The sequence below is a fragment of the Equus caballus genome, chromosome 2 (genome assembly GCF_041296265.1).
Source record: "Equus caballus isolate H_3958 breed thoroughbred chromosome 2, TB-T2T, whole genome shotgun sequence".
NCBI lineage: Eukaryota > Metazoa > Chordata > Mammalia > Perissodactyla > Equidae > Equus > Equus caballus.
The window spans coordinates 100,624,680-100,642,664 of record NC_091685.1 but is presented as its reverse complement, the minus strand read 5'-3'; the positions used below and the strand labels follow the sequence as shown (position 1 = coordinate 100,642,664).

At 34.2% G+C, this 17,985-nt stretch overlaps 1 long non-coding RNA gene across 2 annotated transcripts in view; it reads right to left on the bottom strand.

The window, feature by feature from the left end:
* The window catches only part of LOC111772558 (uncharacterized), a 190,694-nt gene that overhangs the window by 89,512 nt on the left and 83,197 nt on the right, over positions 1-17,985 (bottom strand). For both annotated transcript variants that reach the window (XR_011435408.1, XR_011435409.1), the window contains exon 2: positions 5,719-5,820. This is a non-coding gene — a long non-coding RNA (uncharacterized lncRNA). The remainder of the gene's footprint in view (positions 1-5,718; positions 5,821-17,985) is intronic.

The following is a 17,985-nucleotide window of genomic DNA, read 5'->3' as shown; positions in this document are numbered from 1 at the left end:
AGAAAAGACCTAGAAGAGCTAATGCAATATGGAAGGAGAAGAATAAAGTTAAAAACTGACACTACTAGACTTCAAGACTTACAATAAAGCTACAATAATCAAAACAGTGTGCTACAGGTGAAAGCATAGACAAATAGAACAATGGGACAGAAGAGAGGGGCCAGAAATTGACTCTCATATACCTAGTCAATAGGTCTTTGACAAAGCTTTAAGCAAAAACAATACAATGAAGCAAAGATAATCTTTTCAACAAATGATGCTAGAAAATTGGACATTCACATACAAAAAAATGAGTTTAGACACAGACCCTACATCCCTCACAAACATTAACTTAAAATGGACCACAAACCTAAATGTAAACTACAAAATAATGCAACTCCTACAAGATAACATAGGGAAAAATCTAGACGACCTTGGGTAGGGTGATGACTTTTTAGATACAACACCAAAGGCACTACCTATGAAAGAGATAATTAATAAACTGGATGTCAATAAAATTAAAAATTAAAAAGTTCTTGTGTGAAAGATACTGTCAACAGAATGACAAGACAATCCACATACTGGGAGAAAATATTTGCAAAAGACATATCTAATAAAGAGTGATTATCCAAAATACACAAAGATCTCTTAAATCCCAACAGTAAGAAAACAAACAACCCAATTAAAAATGGGCCTAAGACCTGAACAGACATCTAACTAAGGAAGATATACGGATGGCAAATAAGCATATGAAAAGGCGCTCCATATTGTATGTCATCAGCAAAATGCAAATCAAAGCCACAGTGACATACCATCACACACCGACTAAAATGGACAAAATCCAGAACACTGACAACACCAAATGCTGATGAAGATGTGGAAGAGGAACTTGTACATTGCTGGTGGGAATGCAAAATGGTACAGCCACTTTGGAAGACAGTTTCTTACAAAACTAAACATACTCTTACCATATGACCCAGTAATTGCACTCCTTTGTATTTACATAGATGAGCTGAAAACTTACGTCCATACAAAAACCTGTACATGGATATTTATAGCAGATTTTTCATAACAGCCAAAACTTGGGAAACCAAGACATGCCTCAGTAGGGGAATGCATAAATAAACTGTGGTACATTCAGACAATGGAATATTATTCAGGGCTAAAAAGAAATGCACTATCAATCCATGAAAAGATATGGAAGAGACTTAAATGCATATTACCAGGTGAAAAAAGTCAATCTGAAAAGGCTACATATACTATGACTACAACTATATAAGATAGTAGAAAAGGTAACACTATGGATAGTAAAAAGATCAGTAGTTGCCAGAGATGGGGGTGTTAGGATGAATAGGTTTAATGTGGAGGATTTTCAGGTCAATCAAAATACTTTGTATCACACCATAATGATGGAAACATATCATTACAGTCCAAATCCATAGAATGGACAACACCGAGAGTGAATCTTAAGGTAATCTATGGACTTTGGGTGATTATAATGAGTCAATGTAGGTATATCAATTGTAACAAATATACTATCCTGGTGGGAGATGTTGATAAAGTGGGAGGATATTCATGTATGGGGGCAGGAGGTTATGTGGGAAATCTCTGTACCTTCCTCTCAATTTTGCTGTGAATCTGAAACTGCTCTAAAAAGTAAAATCTTAATTAAAAAAACAAATCAGGTGGTCACTGTGCTTAACCCTATTCTTGAAATATAACATTTTTCTAGATAGAATGCTTTCAATATGAACATATGACTAGTTAATGGAATAGATTACATTTTACGGTTCCCTAGAAAGAGCTATTGATGCTTATTTGATTTGGGGACAGCTTATAAAAAAGCCTTGTGGATATCAAGAAACACACAAGGAAACATGCACACACACACACTCCTGACACATATAAGCATATAATTACCCTTATCAGGTAAATTCACTAATCTCACTCACAAACAGCAGATGATTAATATGCTAATAGCTTATTACTGTTTATAGGCTAAATACCAAGAGAAAACCTTGGCAAACGAATTTATTTGGGTTATACATCTTTTGTTAAATATAATTCTTTTTGGAACATGGCTTTCTTCACATGTTATGAGGACCAATGTTCAAAAGAAATTAGGAATATAAAACATTACAACTAATGCTCAAATTTGGCATTCATTTTATTTCACAGAAATGACTGTTTTGGGCCAAAATTATCACAGACTGAAAGATATACTTTATACAAATATAGATTGTGAAGGAAAAATATTTTTGAATATTTAATATTATATTTTTAAAATAGTAATCAGGTTTGCATCCAGGATAATTACGCTTTATACTTTTATTCAGTAATTTGTGCAGAATATTGGAAGTACAATTTTAATTCATCTATTGTATTAAATCCCATTTTACATACAATACTACCAAACAATAATTAAGCAGGATTGGTTGACAAAATAATTTTAAAAGGACATAAGATTTTGCAGAATCTTATCCATGTCTATCTTACTGTCAACAGTGAGTGATCCTCATACCTTCCTGCAATTTACCCTGCATTTGACTTTTAAATTTTCAGGTCTAAAAGTAAAAGCTATTAACTTTTAAATATTTAGGACATAATCATGCTGAAAACTAATTTATATTATGCCATAATTTCCTTTCTTTAAACATTATTAGATGACATGGGGCTAAACTACAAAAGCAAACTGTGGACGAACTTAGCATTTAATTCACAAGTGAGAAATTTAACCTAAAGTAACAAATAAAAGGTAGTCTAATAAAATAGGCCTTAATGAGCTTTGAATTTCTAATCTGTCCAGAGAACAGCTTTTATAAAGCAAAGACTGAATAATATCAACTGTATTGCAAAGGCTATGTGGCCTTCTGACTACACTAATGCTCTAGCCTGCCTTGATTTCAGGTAACCTAGTGTGTTTTTCTTCATGTAAAAAACACCAATCATTATTCAGTTTTCTAGATTTTTGAAAGTGCCTAGCTAAGTTTATATTCTTTCGGAGGTATGCTAACCTTATGGAGTTAGTGGCTGAAAAAGAAATCAACACAGTTTGGGAATGCTAAAATTTAATCTGTTGGATCATAATTTCAGAAAAGAATACTTGCAAAAATTCAAATGCATAAATAGAACTCAGAAAGTATAGAATAGTCAGAACTCAATTCATCTTAAAAATATATTTTTCAAGATATTAACTGTATAATTTACACTGATGGCTTTTAAAGCTACTCCTATTAGAAACCAATTCTACAGCATAAAAGCCAATAAAAACAAGGAGGAAAAGTAATCAAAATACCACTTTATAATTAAAATTAAATTCAACCTATGAAACAAACTATCATCTCCCCATTTTAAAACTGAAATTTTAATACTTAATGAAGAAAAAGAAGAGAAGTCAGTTTCAGTATTTACTCATGACAAAAATCCCTGTGAAACTTGATGTTAGATACAAACTTTCTATGATTTTTATTGTATAAGTTAATAATTAACACATTAATCATTCAAAATAAAATAAAATGAAGTTTATCTTTTAAAATTGAATTATTTAAATCTGAGAAGTAAAGTGTAAAAGACCATCGTTCAAAGTTCATTATCTGATCACAATATTTGAGCTATAGCAAGGAAGTTTTAGGTAAATTTGGTAAGATAGATGATATCGAGTAGTTTAGTATGATTATTGCACGCTTGAGTCTCTTTGGGGAAATACAGTTTCTGAGTAAGTTTTTGAATTCACTATAATTTTCCTACTAAAGAACAGACCTACTTAGATCGTCAAATAGCCTCAAGCTTCTTTCTACCTGAAGGCCTTCACATAAAACGATGCCATTATGGGACTCTATTCTCCCACCTCTCTTTTCTTATGACTCTTATCCATCAACTGCTGCAGAAAGAATACCATCATTGCTGAAGATTTCCCTGAGCATCCATTTCAACCTCCCAAGTATCATGTAGGTCCCTCTATTATATACTCTGCAAATAACATGTGGCTATCCTTGGTAGCCCTTAAAAAATATATTTTATTAATTTTTATTATAATACTCTTAATTTCTATAATTTTTCCACTATAAGTCCCATGATATCAGGGACTTCTAATATCTTTTCTAACTCTGCATTTATCACTAAGGTAAACATTCACTAACTATTACAGATTTTGGACAGAATTATTTGACTGCAATAGTTTGAATATAAATCTGGTTTTGATCAATTATGAATATCTCTACTTCTAAATCATATTAATAGACTTATGACCATATATATCTAAAAAACGCAACTATTTTCAACGATATTAAGCTTAATTGAATCAGATCTTATTACCAACAATTCAAAGGCTGTTATAAATCTTCTCCAGACTTATGGTTTAAAATTTGACTTCTCTTATGTGATGAGGTCCTTATGCTATCAGGATTCAGCATGAATGAAATATATAGTAACTCTGAATAGCTAATCAATATTGATGAAACTACCAAATTAATTAAAATTGTGAAAGAGCCTTTGGCAGCCAAATATTAGAGAGTCCTAAGTTCAGATCCTTTGCCGCAAGCTCCCCTCCCCTTACTGCTTAGAAAGTTATCCTGCAAAAATTCCACTTAAAAGGGTCTCCTCTAGGTAATATACTGCCTGAACACCACCACCCGAGACCTGCCCAAAGCTGATAACTGCCTCTTGTTCATCACATTCTATCTAGTTTATAGCCCCATTATCCTCTTTCAAATGTTACTACAAAGTATTGTAACTTTTTGAGCCTATCTGCTTCCCGTAGTACACACCGTTGTATTAAGAACAGGGATAGTTTGTTTTTTTTTTTTTTTTTTTGAGGGAGACTAGCCCTGAGCTAACTACTGCCAGTCCTCCTCTTTTTGCTGAGGAAGCCTGGCCCTGAGCTAACTTCCATGCCCCTCTTCCTCTACTTTACATGTGGGACACCTACCACAGCATGGCGTGCCAAGTGGTGCCATGTCTACACCCGGGATCCAAACCCTCGAACCCCAGGCCGCTGAGAAGTGGAACGTGGGAACTGAACCACTGCGCCCCCGGGCCGGCCCCAAGGATAGGGTTTTACTCAATTCTACATTCCTGGCAAACCTCTCATTTTGCTAAGTAAAGACCTTACTACTATGCACATTGAGGAAATTAAAAAAATGATTATGTAGACCAATTTTATAAGGCAAAACATGGCTATTATTATCATTTTATTTATCAGCATGATTTTGAGTATCATGATTTATTGTCAATGATGGTAACTTATTTTACAATTCAATCATAATAGTGAAATGCAGTATGTTTTCAATGTTTATACTCATGCCCCTGTTGGACAATAATGAGAACCTTATTCAAGAATTTTAATTTAATTTTAACTGTGTACCATATCTCAGTAGTTCTATCTGTAAACATCTAATTGGATGGCCCTTTGTGTAGCAGAGTGCCCCAGTGAAGAACCCAGTCTAGACTCACAAACAGCTTTCATGATGAGATTCCATCTCCGGCTACTATTTCCTGGATAGTAACCTCACTTCCCGTTACAAATTTCCTGCTCACCCTAAAAACTGTAGAGCTTTGTCAGTTGGAGTCTAGCACATAATGAAAAAAGAAAAGAAGATGGAAACAACATATAGCAATTAAAAAATAATATCCTCTAATTATACTGGATGGCAGCACATTAAAACTGCTTTTATCAACAGACTTCTCCCCATTATATATTAAAGTGGACAACTCCCTATTTCATTATATGTGGCAACTTACTCGCAAGGTTTTTTCCGCTCTCTGTGTAGCTTATACTCAGGTCTCTGTTCAGGATCTTCTCTGCTGTCCTTTAAATGTCAATGCTCTCACAAAAGCCTCTTCCTAGGTTAAAATAAAAAGAATAAACAGACTTTGCTTATTTTCTCTTACAGCATTTATTAGTGCCTTTTGATTTGTATAATGAAATTTCTTTGAAAGTCTTTATACATTTATTTTCAATTAATGACATATTTAGGTCAACTATATGAATGAATTAATTTTATAACATCCAATTATGATTTAAGTATGTTAGTATCATTTTATATTTTAAAAGTGAATTTCACCATTTTACCTTTCTTTTACATCACCACTAAATTTAATAAGTTATTGTCTATTCATGTTTCAAATTTCTGTTAGTGATATCTATCTAGTAATATAAGAAAAATTTTTTATTCATTGGAGCTATTCTTTCATCTTCATTTATTGATTTGAGAAAATTAAATAGCTTCCTTTTACATTTTTCTCTCAAAAAATGGTTTTCAAACAACGCAATGATATAACTTTCGAATGTAATTTCATATAGCTTGTTTGAGTGACTTGGAAAATGAATAACAGAAAGTCTATATCAACTTTTTATTCATGACATTATCCAATATGTTGACTGCCATTCACTGATAATGTCACAAATAACTCTGTTACCTACCACTGGCTTCCATTCAGGCTGTTATTACTTATTCTCGCATTCTGCAATTACTTATCATATAATTCAGTGGAGGGTAACCAACACATTTGAAAGCTTTCCCTTTCACCCCGCCCCTTGATTGACAGAATTCCTGGTTTCTATTAGAAGTGGATTCATTTGTATGTAAAATATTCTGTAACATTCAATTGCTTGCATAAAAATTTAAAACAAACAAGAATGAGTGCAATTTTGTCCTAGTTTCAACTGACAAGTGCTGGATGTTGCACACATTGAGGTAATTCTCAGAGGATTTTTGTGAGTATGACTATTTTTGAAGTATTTAGAGATATGTATCTTCAACAGAAAAACAAAAGAAACATTTTAAAAGAGGAAATATCAATAACCGTGGCATCCTGGATTATTTGATTTTGAGTCTTGAAGGTAAACATAATTCAAGTGACAGATGAATTTATGCCTCCAGCTGCACCTCTGCACGCTGAACTGCATATTTTTGAACATGGCAGCAAAGCTTGGATGCCTACTGGTTATATAGTTAAATAACACAATCTATATTCACAGCTTACAGATAGGACAGTTAGATCATAGAAATCAGTCACTTCTAATATTTTAATGTTTTGTTTTTACAGTTTTCTTACATCATGTTAAAATTTAGGAAATACACTTCACTTTTCATTCTAGCAAACAAGAGCCTCATTGTAATAACTGCAATGAAGGCTGTATTACTGAAACAAGAGAAGGCAAAGCTTAAATATCAAAATAATGTGTATTTTCACAGCTTTTGGATGATTGCAAAAGTAACTAAAGATTGTTACCCAAAGCTCCTTTTGCTAAAATTATATTAGCTAAAAAGGTTAGAATTAGACCCTCAATAGCAGTAAGGTAATATGACCTTTAAAGTTCAGAAATGTAATGACCAACCATGAAAAAAAGCTGAAATTTTCTATGGTTTGGGAAGAACACAGACAATAAAGTAGTATAATTATCTACATGAAATGTTTTTGAAGGTAGGATTATTATACATTTAGCCATTTGGACAGTCTTCAAAAATCTGGTGATGCATTGGGGGTAAGCAGCAAAGACTGAGTTTAATCATTAATTAATTGAACTGCAGAAACTGACTAAGGCTTAACTTCCAATGCAATTCTCAAATGGGGTATGAAGTAATACAAAGGACAATTGGATACATTATAGATATATTAAGGAAAATAAACTCAGATTTGCTTTAAGCATTTCAATTGATGTCTTCTAAAACATAACTTGACTGATTTCAGAGTATTGAATAGATTATTTTCATGTCAATTAAACCAAAAACCCCTCTCTATCCACACATTGTGGGTGTAAAACAATGAAAAATAACTGTGATGAAGTCATCATGGCCATTAACTAGTTCTTTTACTCTGAAGAGGGAACCAAAACTGTTTTTTCCATCTGTGGAAGCAGTAAGGCATTATGAATTATCACTGACCCTTTACTATCTAGGTATCTATGAGGTGACTGATCACTGTTTTGCCCGGAAATAATTGTGACTTTGCTTTCAATGTTACTTGTTTTGCAAGCCGTCTAATCACCATGATCATCACAACAAAGTTCAGGATTTATGATTCTGTCAAATTCCACGGATTAAGTAGAGCTACGTTGTCAACTGCCAATGCCTTCATGCTTGGGTATCAAATCATAAGTTCTAAGTAGTTTATTTTCAAACCTTGAAAGTCTAACTAGTCAAAAGATCTAAATGTGAAAATACGTGAAAAATAGAATTGAGAGCTCATAATTTTGCTCATTTGTTTGATGTTTTGGTAGAATATCCTCCTTACCAATGAGGTTTTCTCTGCCAGACAGAGATTAATTGGAAATTAGCTTTTGCCATTTGTTTATCCCCTCTGAATTTTTAAATGAGTTCATGATGATACACAATATGTAGATATTGTGCTTAAGTAATGTGCCAATTGTGAAGGAAGGTGACTAAATATACAAAAGGTAAAGTTAGAGGAAAGAAATTGTAGTAGTGATGTGTAACTTTTCAATTTAAACAAAATTTCTCATGTAATTATAGGTAGATACCTGTAGATACCCATAATTAAATAATATAAATTATTATTTAAAGTAAGACTTTAGGTGAACAGGTAGACACTGTCATAGAATATTTTAGTTAAAATAATGAATATAATGCAGTTAATCAGTTGCTTCTAAGTGCACTGGAGAACTTGGAGAAAGAAAATATAAGCTGGATGCTTCAAACTTCAAGATTAAAGGCTTGAGTAAGGAACAAGAAAGCTTCTATGACTGTGCTAAACAGTCATTATTTCCTGTAGCCACAGGGCTGCTATTTCTGAGAACCAAACCCAGAGTCTAACCCTGTGAGTGGCTGAATTACAACACAAAGTGAACTTACAACCTCATAGGATCTATTATTATAACAATAGAACGTATTGGGAAATAATGGGAACCTGGAAATTGGAATAGGGGTATATGAGCAGAATCTCATGAGCTGAAGACACTGAATTCCCAAATTCCTTCTGATTCTCCTTGCAGTAAAGCCAGCCTTTCTTCTCTTCTTTGAGGAATGTAGTCTCTCCTTGTCTGAAAAAGTCCTCCTTGAAGTAGTTGTCAGGTAGGAGACTTCTGATCATCATCAGGACCCGTTCCTCTAGCCTCTTACTCTGCTAGACCTCTAACTAGACTCAAGTACCAGTATGTCCCAGAGGCAAAGGTAAAAAGTGTGACCTACGAGGAGATGCAATGAACATCAACAATGATAAGATTATGTCAAATTACATCAATAGAAATGTGGAGCAAATGTTCTGAATGGATCTTGAGAGTGTCGTGTTAGAGTGAAAGAAATACAATGTTGTATCTGGCTGTAGTCCTTGATAGGGATACAGTATGTTAGCTAGGGTGAATGGAAATGGACCTAACAGTTTGCTTGGTACGTAGTGAAATCTAGACTCAAAGCTAACCCAAATTAAATGAAATTAAAATGCTATAAATTCCTTGGTAAACAATAAAGGATGTTATCCAGAGGATTAGGTACATTCGAATGTTAGAGTAGATGTCAAACGGTGGTGTGGACTACTGAAACTCAATTCCCTACGACCCCTAAGACAATATTCTTATTGTGTATTTTAACATGGCTAAAAACTTTTGGGTCATAGTTGTTAAGAGATAAACAAAGGAAAACAGATTAAAAACAAATCTCCCCTCAGCAAGAAAGAAAGAAAGAAAGAGCAAAGAACATCTTGGCAAAGTGTAATGAGGAAGTGGGAGCCCACGGGAAAACCTTGCTTCCCCAAATGAGACAGCAAGAAAACCTGCCAGAGACACCAGGGAAATATGCCAAGGTAACATATTTTCTCTGAGGGAAACAGAGTCTACGAGGAAAAGCAAATTGCAATTGGGGAAATAACTGAAAACAAAATCTGAAGCAGTAAGGAGACAAAAGGTAATGAGCTCAAGACAGAGGGGGGAGAAGAAAAGTAAGCTTACATTTATTTATAGATGTTTGCCTTTATCTGAATACATATGATAATGATTTTTCTTCTAAAATAGTATTGCTAAAAAGATTTCCACTATTCATGTATACGACTTTAGTATTCTATTATATGATGAATTATTGATGAGGAGGATAACGAACTTTTTATTACTAATCATAAATCTGCATTAGAATTACAATTCATATAGCAGCTGCGTAAAGTCCTAGTAATAAGTAGGATGTTACAACGCACTTTTGGAGTATGGCGTTTGGTCTTAACAGTATGAGATCAGTTTTCTTCTGTTTGTCTAACAAAGTCATCCCATTACTTCAAAGGTAAACTATAGAAACAAGTGAATACTTAGAGAAAAAGAAACATCCCCAAATTACAACAGGATAAAATATGGTGAGATAACTCTAATATTCAGCATTTTTTTTAACAAAATGTAAAATTGTATATAGAGTTGCACTTGCAAAATGAAGAAACTAAATTCCTACAAAATATCTCAGAACTTTTTAAAATATCTTAGAACAATCAACCAAGACAGCAGAGACCATATTAGTTTCCCCAAAAGAATCATTATTCTTATTGATACTTTATAACTGAGTAGATAATTTCACCAAAATATATTTTATTAAGACAATGCACTAGTAATTTTTCACTATATTTTTATGAGAATTGGTGAAGTCATATAAAATCCATTCAAACGTGCAGAGGATTAGGTTTTTATAAAGACGATTTTACTATGATTTTCTACAGAATCTAATGATTAATGTAGCATTTAACAATGACAATCCAATAAACATTTAGAAAGATATGAAGAAGTGATTTTACTGACATTTAAGTTACAAGCTAATAAATAGCATAATAAAAGCTGGAATTATACATTTTTCTATTTAACATAAAATTATATTGATTTAAAAATATTAAATGGTAACATCATATTTTCACATTTATTAGAAAATGAACTATTTTTCAGTTGAAATTCAGAAGTGTTTCCATAATTTCCTATTTATGAATAATCACAACAGTGGAAGAAACATGCAGTATTCAAGTATGAACTCACTTTAATAATGTTCAGTCTATTAATTAGATAAATACAGGATTACTGCTGAAACAGATCAAAAGGTGACCTACCTTTAAAAATTATACTCCTTTTCCAATATGTTATCTGAAATGTCAAAGTGCTTTGGAAACAGTAGCATCCTTATGCAGTATGATCCAGGTTAGGTCAACAGGCAACAAATGTATCTTTGCAATACCATATTGAAAAATGCGTGAAAGGAAATACGATAAAAGTTATTCAACAACTTTTTTTTTCCAGTTTCTTCATCATTTGTTTGTTCTTTGAAAATATCAGGAGTAAGATAAATATTCATCAGTTCTTTTACTCGTTTACAAAAAATATAATGTTGAAATACTTTCTTGCTTAACAGTTTAATTTGTATCACAAGCAGTGGTGGAAAATTCCAAAGCGCTTATCATTTTCTACAGCCTTTACATTTCTGCCACTGAGCTGAATGTAATTGATGATACACCAGCACTTTCAGGTTAAAAGTTTTAGAAAACAGGTCAATGCTACAAGCTTTTTATTTCTGGACTATCTTTTTTCTTTCCATACATACCTACTGTGTTTTTTAACATAAAAAATATAAAATAAGGTTAACTTAGATTAAAAATAACCTGGATAATATTAACTAACATTGTAAATTTTATCTTTAGTGTCCAAGATAAAATATTTTCTCATCCAGATTATAAATAACAATCTTACTGGTTATTATGGACTGAATTGTCTCTAAAATTCATCTATTGAAACCAGAAGCTCCAATACCATAGAACGTGACTGTGTTTGGAGATAGGACCTTTAAAAAGGTAATTAAGCTAAAATGAGGCCCTTGGGTTGGGTCTAATCCATTCTGACTTGTGTCTTTATAAGAAGAGGAAATCAGGACACACAGAAAGAGACAGCAGGATGCCCGAGCACAGAGAAAAGGCCATGTACGGAAACAGAGAGAAGCGGGCCGTCCACAAACCAAGGAGGGGCCTCAGGAGAAAGTAGACCTGCAGACTTTGAGCCCCCAGAACTGTGAGAAAATAACCTATTGTTTAAGCCATCCAGACTGTGGCATTTTATTATGTAGCCCCATCAAACTAATACCCGTGGAAGCAATTTCTTTTCTATTTACCCATTTTAATTTGCTTTCCTTAGCTATGAGAAGTAAGTTTCTCCAGTAATATATCAGTTATAACCAAACTCTTTGATAAACTTACTCATCATATTTGACATGCTGAGTCTTATTTTTTGTAAACTGGAACTGTAGGCTATAATATTGGTTTAAACTGTGAAAAACAATGGTCTTACATAGGTTTCCACATGGGCAAAGCAGATTCTATTTAATGGTTTCTGCTGACTATCCTCTACAACCAGTCCAGTTCTAAAGAATCACTGTCTAACCTAGTAGACTTTAGAGAATGATAGATGTAATATAGATATTAAGTTTCTTGTTAAATGATTTAAACTTTATAGCTTTTAACCTCTTGTAACAGAATAATAGAGTAAGAGCCCAGAGTGGCATAGGAACAAATATAATACGGTTGAAATGCATGCAATCAAATTGGATTTAATGGACACCCACTATTATGCTCTACTGTAATTTTTATATAAATAATTTTTTGGACAAATCCAGTTCATTTACTATAAGTAAGAAATGTTTGGGTGCAATTTAATTATAGAAAACGAAATGAGAACAATCATCACTTAGAGGTTTGATGTTAAAAGATTATTCATCAAAGAGCCAGGAGATCTGAGTCAAAGATGAGGTTCTAAAGAACAATGTGACCTTGAGGAATTCACTTAATCTTACAGGCTTTGTATTTATATAAGTGAAGTAATTAGAAAGAATTTTTCTGAAATCCATACAGCCTTAAGATGGTCAGACATAGGATATTAAACTTAGAGGAATTATTTTTATGTATGAACATAAAATTCCAAGAGTTTTTTTTTTTTTAAGTTGGAATTGGAAAGCCATGTGTTTGTGTCGTTTGTATTGCTCAAATTTTAAATATATTCACTGGTTCACTGATTGATTATCTAATTCTTAGACTACATTTTAAAAAAGGAAGATGTGAAGATTCTGACCATCCCTGTTTTCCAGTGCTGAAGAATCAGTGGAAGAGGAGCAGCAGTGACTGATGGCCAAGCTCACTCAAGACTAGAGATCAAATAAGGAACGACGGGAATGATTATTAACTTCCTAGAGGTGTGTGCCGAACAGGATCATTTTTATGACAACACTAGTATACCTGCCACAAGTTAAATGGGATAACTTGTGTTTTTAAAAGTTTTAAGCATCTACTATGTACCATGTTTTATATTAGATATTGCATATGCAGACATAAGAATCTCTATGTTCAAAATGGTGAGAATTTGGTAGTGTTTATATATATGACGCATGTATACATATATATATGGTACTTATATATATAGTGGTGTGTGTATATATATATGGTGTATATATTTAAATAGAACTTATATTTTAGAGTAGTTTTAAATTCGCAGCAAAACTGAGAGGAAAATATAGAGTTCCCATATACTCCCTCTTCCCCCCTTTCACACAGTCTCCCTATTGCCAACATCCTGTACCGCAGCAGTGGATTTGTTACAATTGATGAGCCTCCGTTGGCACATCATTTTCAACGAAATCCATAGTTTACATTGGGGTTTCCTATTGGTAGTGCACGTTCTACAGGTTTTGACAAATGTATAATGGTATGTATGTAAGTATTATGCTATCATACAGAAAACTTTCACTGCCCTAATAATCGTCTGTGTTCTGCTTGTTCATCCTTCCTTTCCTTCTAACTCTTGGCAACCACTGATATTTTAACTGTCTTCATAATTTTAGTTTTTTGAGAATTTCATATCAGTGAAATCATAGTATGTAGCCTTTTCTGTTGACATCTTTCACTTAGTAATATACATTTAAGCTTCCACCATGTCCTTGCATGGTTTGATAACTCATTATAGCACTGAATAATATTCTATCGTCTAAGAGTGCCACAGTATGTTTATCCATTCACTACTGAAGGACATCTTGGTTGCTTCCAAGTTTTGGCAACTATGAATAAAGCTGTTACAAATAGCCATGTGCAGATTTTTGTATGGATATTGGTTTTCAACTCACTTGTATAAATACCAAGGAGTGCAACTGCTAGATCATATGGAAAGAGTATGTTTAGTTTTGTAAGAAACTGTCAAACTGTTTGAGAAGCAGTCATTTTCGTATGTTGTTAGTAGAAGTTTAAACTGAAGGGAAATTTGGCCACAGTCATTAAAATTAAAACTTCTTCTGAGATGATATAAAAGAGTGATATCTCATCTACTGCTTTCAGCATGCCCCAGTGTCCAGATTTTCGTTTCTACTGTCCAGGCTTTAGTTTCCAATACCATTCTACAATAAAAGAAACTATGGTTCCTTGGAGAAATAGGTGATTCTAATGCTGAGGCAAAGAATATAGAAGATAAGCCTGAAATATTATAAAGTAGGTATTCAAAAATAAAAATAAAAAAACAAATGTCAAAGGACATAGGAGAAAACCTGAAAGAGTTCTTAATGGCCAAATTAGAGCAATTTGAGGAACAAAATGCATAATGTAATACTGCATAAACACCTTAAGAATAAATAACTATGAATCCACACTGACATAATAATTGAATAAATAAATAAATGGATTGGGACAGATACAAATCTTCCTTACAGAAGAATTCCAAATAGTTTATGTAGATAATCCCCTCTCGAAGAGGTGGAACTGAGTCTCAAATACAGAAAGGGGGAAAACTCACTTTATGGAGAAACATGGCAAAAAACAATCAAATGATGAGATTAACATCATTATTGGTGAGTCATGTAGTTAGCATGGTCCCATGATATGATGTGACTAGAAGAAATTTTATGTCTGTGGTTTTCTTCCAGGAACCCATATCCAGAGTTAGTAGGTGACAAAGCCTAGAGAGGACCCTTAGGCTGTCTTGCTCCAGAGCTGGTGTTCCTAAACCTGGAGCCCCTTCCTTATGGCTGAAGAGCAAGAGTTTAATTTAGTAAACAGTGTCCCAGTGAAACAAAAGTATATTGAGTCCTTAAAATTATGTTTTTCATTTACAAAACATGTGTCCATAGTAGGGTGCGCTGGACTAGACCTTCCCAACAAGCATGCTACGGACTACACCGCAAGTGCAATAGAGTGTGCCATGGGGCACTGCTGGTTCTAAAACCGTATAGTGATAAATACAACCATGATTTACAACCAGAAAGAAATTTAAGATGCTTCGAATTTAATTTGAGCTCCATTTGTTTATGTCTTGAATGGAAAAATTATGTTGGAATATGAGGCTTCAGAATAGCATTGAAGCCAGACGGCACGCTTGAGTTGTTGAGAGCATGTATCATGATCTTTCACCTCCATAGTAAATCTATCCAGTTGGTCTGATTAAGATACAGTCTTGATTTGTTTATTTCTACAAAATTGATGACAAAATCATCATAAAGTATAAAAATGGAAGGTCCTTGGGATATTTTTGTAGTTGTTAGGTTAACAGTTTGCTTTGAGTATTGTTGCTGTTATCTAGCATTGTTTCTCTGAAGAGAAATAGTGATGATTAATTTTCTTAATTTTTACATATATTTATTTAAATATTTATTTTCTGACATTTTATTTTAATAGCTAGCCAAAATCTAGTTGTGTTTATTGTTTGCTATTATTTATTAAACAAAAGCTATTTTAAAAACAATTAATAATGCCATTGATTTTAAACCAATTGTTTTACTAATTGTTTTCTGTAGGACTTAGAGATCTAGAAAATTAACTTGTTAAATATTTTATTAGATCCATATGTAATATGAATAGTTTGGACATGTATGGTGGTCACATCTCCAGCCTGCCAGCCCATGCAAACACCTCTCAGCTGGCTCTTGTCCCTGGTACAGAACATCTATTACTGGCTTATGCTGTGGAGCAATGTGTGTAAATAACATGGGCAGTATGCACTCTACTATCTCTTAGTATGAAAGGTTTTTTCTAAGCCCATGTTCCATTTGTCCATGTGGCACCATTGGTGTATTCCTGAGCTCTTGTCTGCAAGTCAGTCAGTGATTATTCTGCTGTAAATGTTACCAATCCTGGAGCTATGTGTTCTGGGAGACTACAGGGTTTAACTAGAACACCTGGGGGTGGAAGTTTTCCCACCTAGGTGTGATGACAGCTGGTGACTGGTGTCCAGTAACCAGGGATAGTCAGGGCCATCAAGGAATCTGCTCAGAACTTTGCAAATTTATAAAGGTGCTTACTCTAGGCACCCAAAAGAGTGGAATAACAACGAAGATGTGGGTCATTCAAAGGAAAGTTGCATTTTCTAAAAAGGAAAACCCAGTAATGTGACTGCTGGTGGTGAGAGGACTTCAGGCACTTCAGAGCTTTGGCAGGGGAGGGAGGGATCAGAAAAATACAAATGTTTTGTGGCTGGAGGCTAGGAAAATTATAAAATTTAACAGACAGGTAGAGCTGAGATGAAGCTGCAGTGGCTGCGATGAAGCTGCTGAAATGCAAACAAGTTGCTGGGTTGATGCCAAAATCTGGAGTGGAATTCAGGAAACCATGGGGATGAGATGAGCAGGGGTGAGGACTAGATCTGACACATGCCTCCCTTCTTTCCTCCTAAGGGAAGTTCCCAAACATTGTTGAACTCACTATGTACTGGCGCTTAGATAACTTATTCTGGCTTTTGTGTCTGGACTGTTGTTCTTTTGTCATCGTGTATATTCAGTGTGGATGTTGAGGACACTCCAAGATTGGTTACAGTCATCACAACCCCTATCCTTCACTTGTTCAAAAACCAGGGAAATAAGTAGCTAAGAAGGATCTATACCTAAGAAGCTGTACAACTGAAATAATGTCTTGGTCAAGCAGAAGAAAAAGTCCTTAAGTTTCTCATCGAAGAAATAGTACTGTCAGAGTTACTAGCCAATGCATTTTTCAAGTTTAATGGCCCTGACTGGACAGTAGAAGCCACAAAAGCCTAGAGCCTTGCTGTAAACTATACAGGTTTAGGAAAAAAAAGGACTACAATTTTTCCAGCAGTATATGACACCATAAGTGTAACTGAAGATACTGCCACTATTAGACCTTGCCATGCAACCTTAGGCATTACTAATAGTTCTTTTTGTATAATGTTCTGGAGAGAAAACCAAAATCAGTTTGCCTTTGCTTGCCTGGCAAAGCATGTCAATGATGAATCCTGAATGGATGGACAAATCCCAGTACAGAGTCAACTCTTGGTGGATGTACAAATGCTCTGTTACAACGATGTTTTGATAAGGGTGTCTATGGAACAACCTGTTTGTACATCACTGCATGCCATCCTATCACAAGTTGGCTAAAATTGGTATGTCTTGAATGGGAACAAAGTTCAAGGCCACATCGCCAGGTGATCACTTTGGGAATTGAATAGACTATCAGCCCAAAACACATTAAAGTGATATACTGGATCTGCACTCACCAAGTGCAAAGAAGCAAGTCTAAACATCGATTAGGCTCTGAGGAGCACTGCCATGGATCTCCATCTCTCCCTCAGACACCATGCCATATCCATCTTTGTACATCTTTTACCATCACCACAAATAAGTGAAGTTTTTGGCAAAAAGATTCCACCAGTATTCCTCAGCTGCTAAATGGACAGCTAGACTGTCACTGGCTCCTAACAGAGAAAGATTGTCCCACCAGAAAAAAAAAAAAAATCATGACTCTCATACCTAATATTCTCATCCTACAACAGACAATCCAATTAATGACTAGTATTAGCCCTCTAGGCCTTAGCCTCCCTCACCAACAAGCAGCTGCTCATCCGTTAGAGACAGAGACAATCTTGCTTACCACGTAAACTACCCATGATGCTTGGCAATTATAATGTGATTCATTAGGGAAATACCTTGACTTCCAGTAGGCATTTTCAATGGAATATGATAGTGATCCACTATAATGATGATGGATTCCTAATGTTGTGCCACTGGATACTCTGCATAAGGGATAAAACTTAAATGTTGTTTCTGGAGATAGAATCTA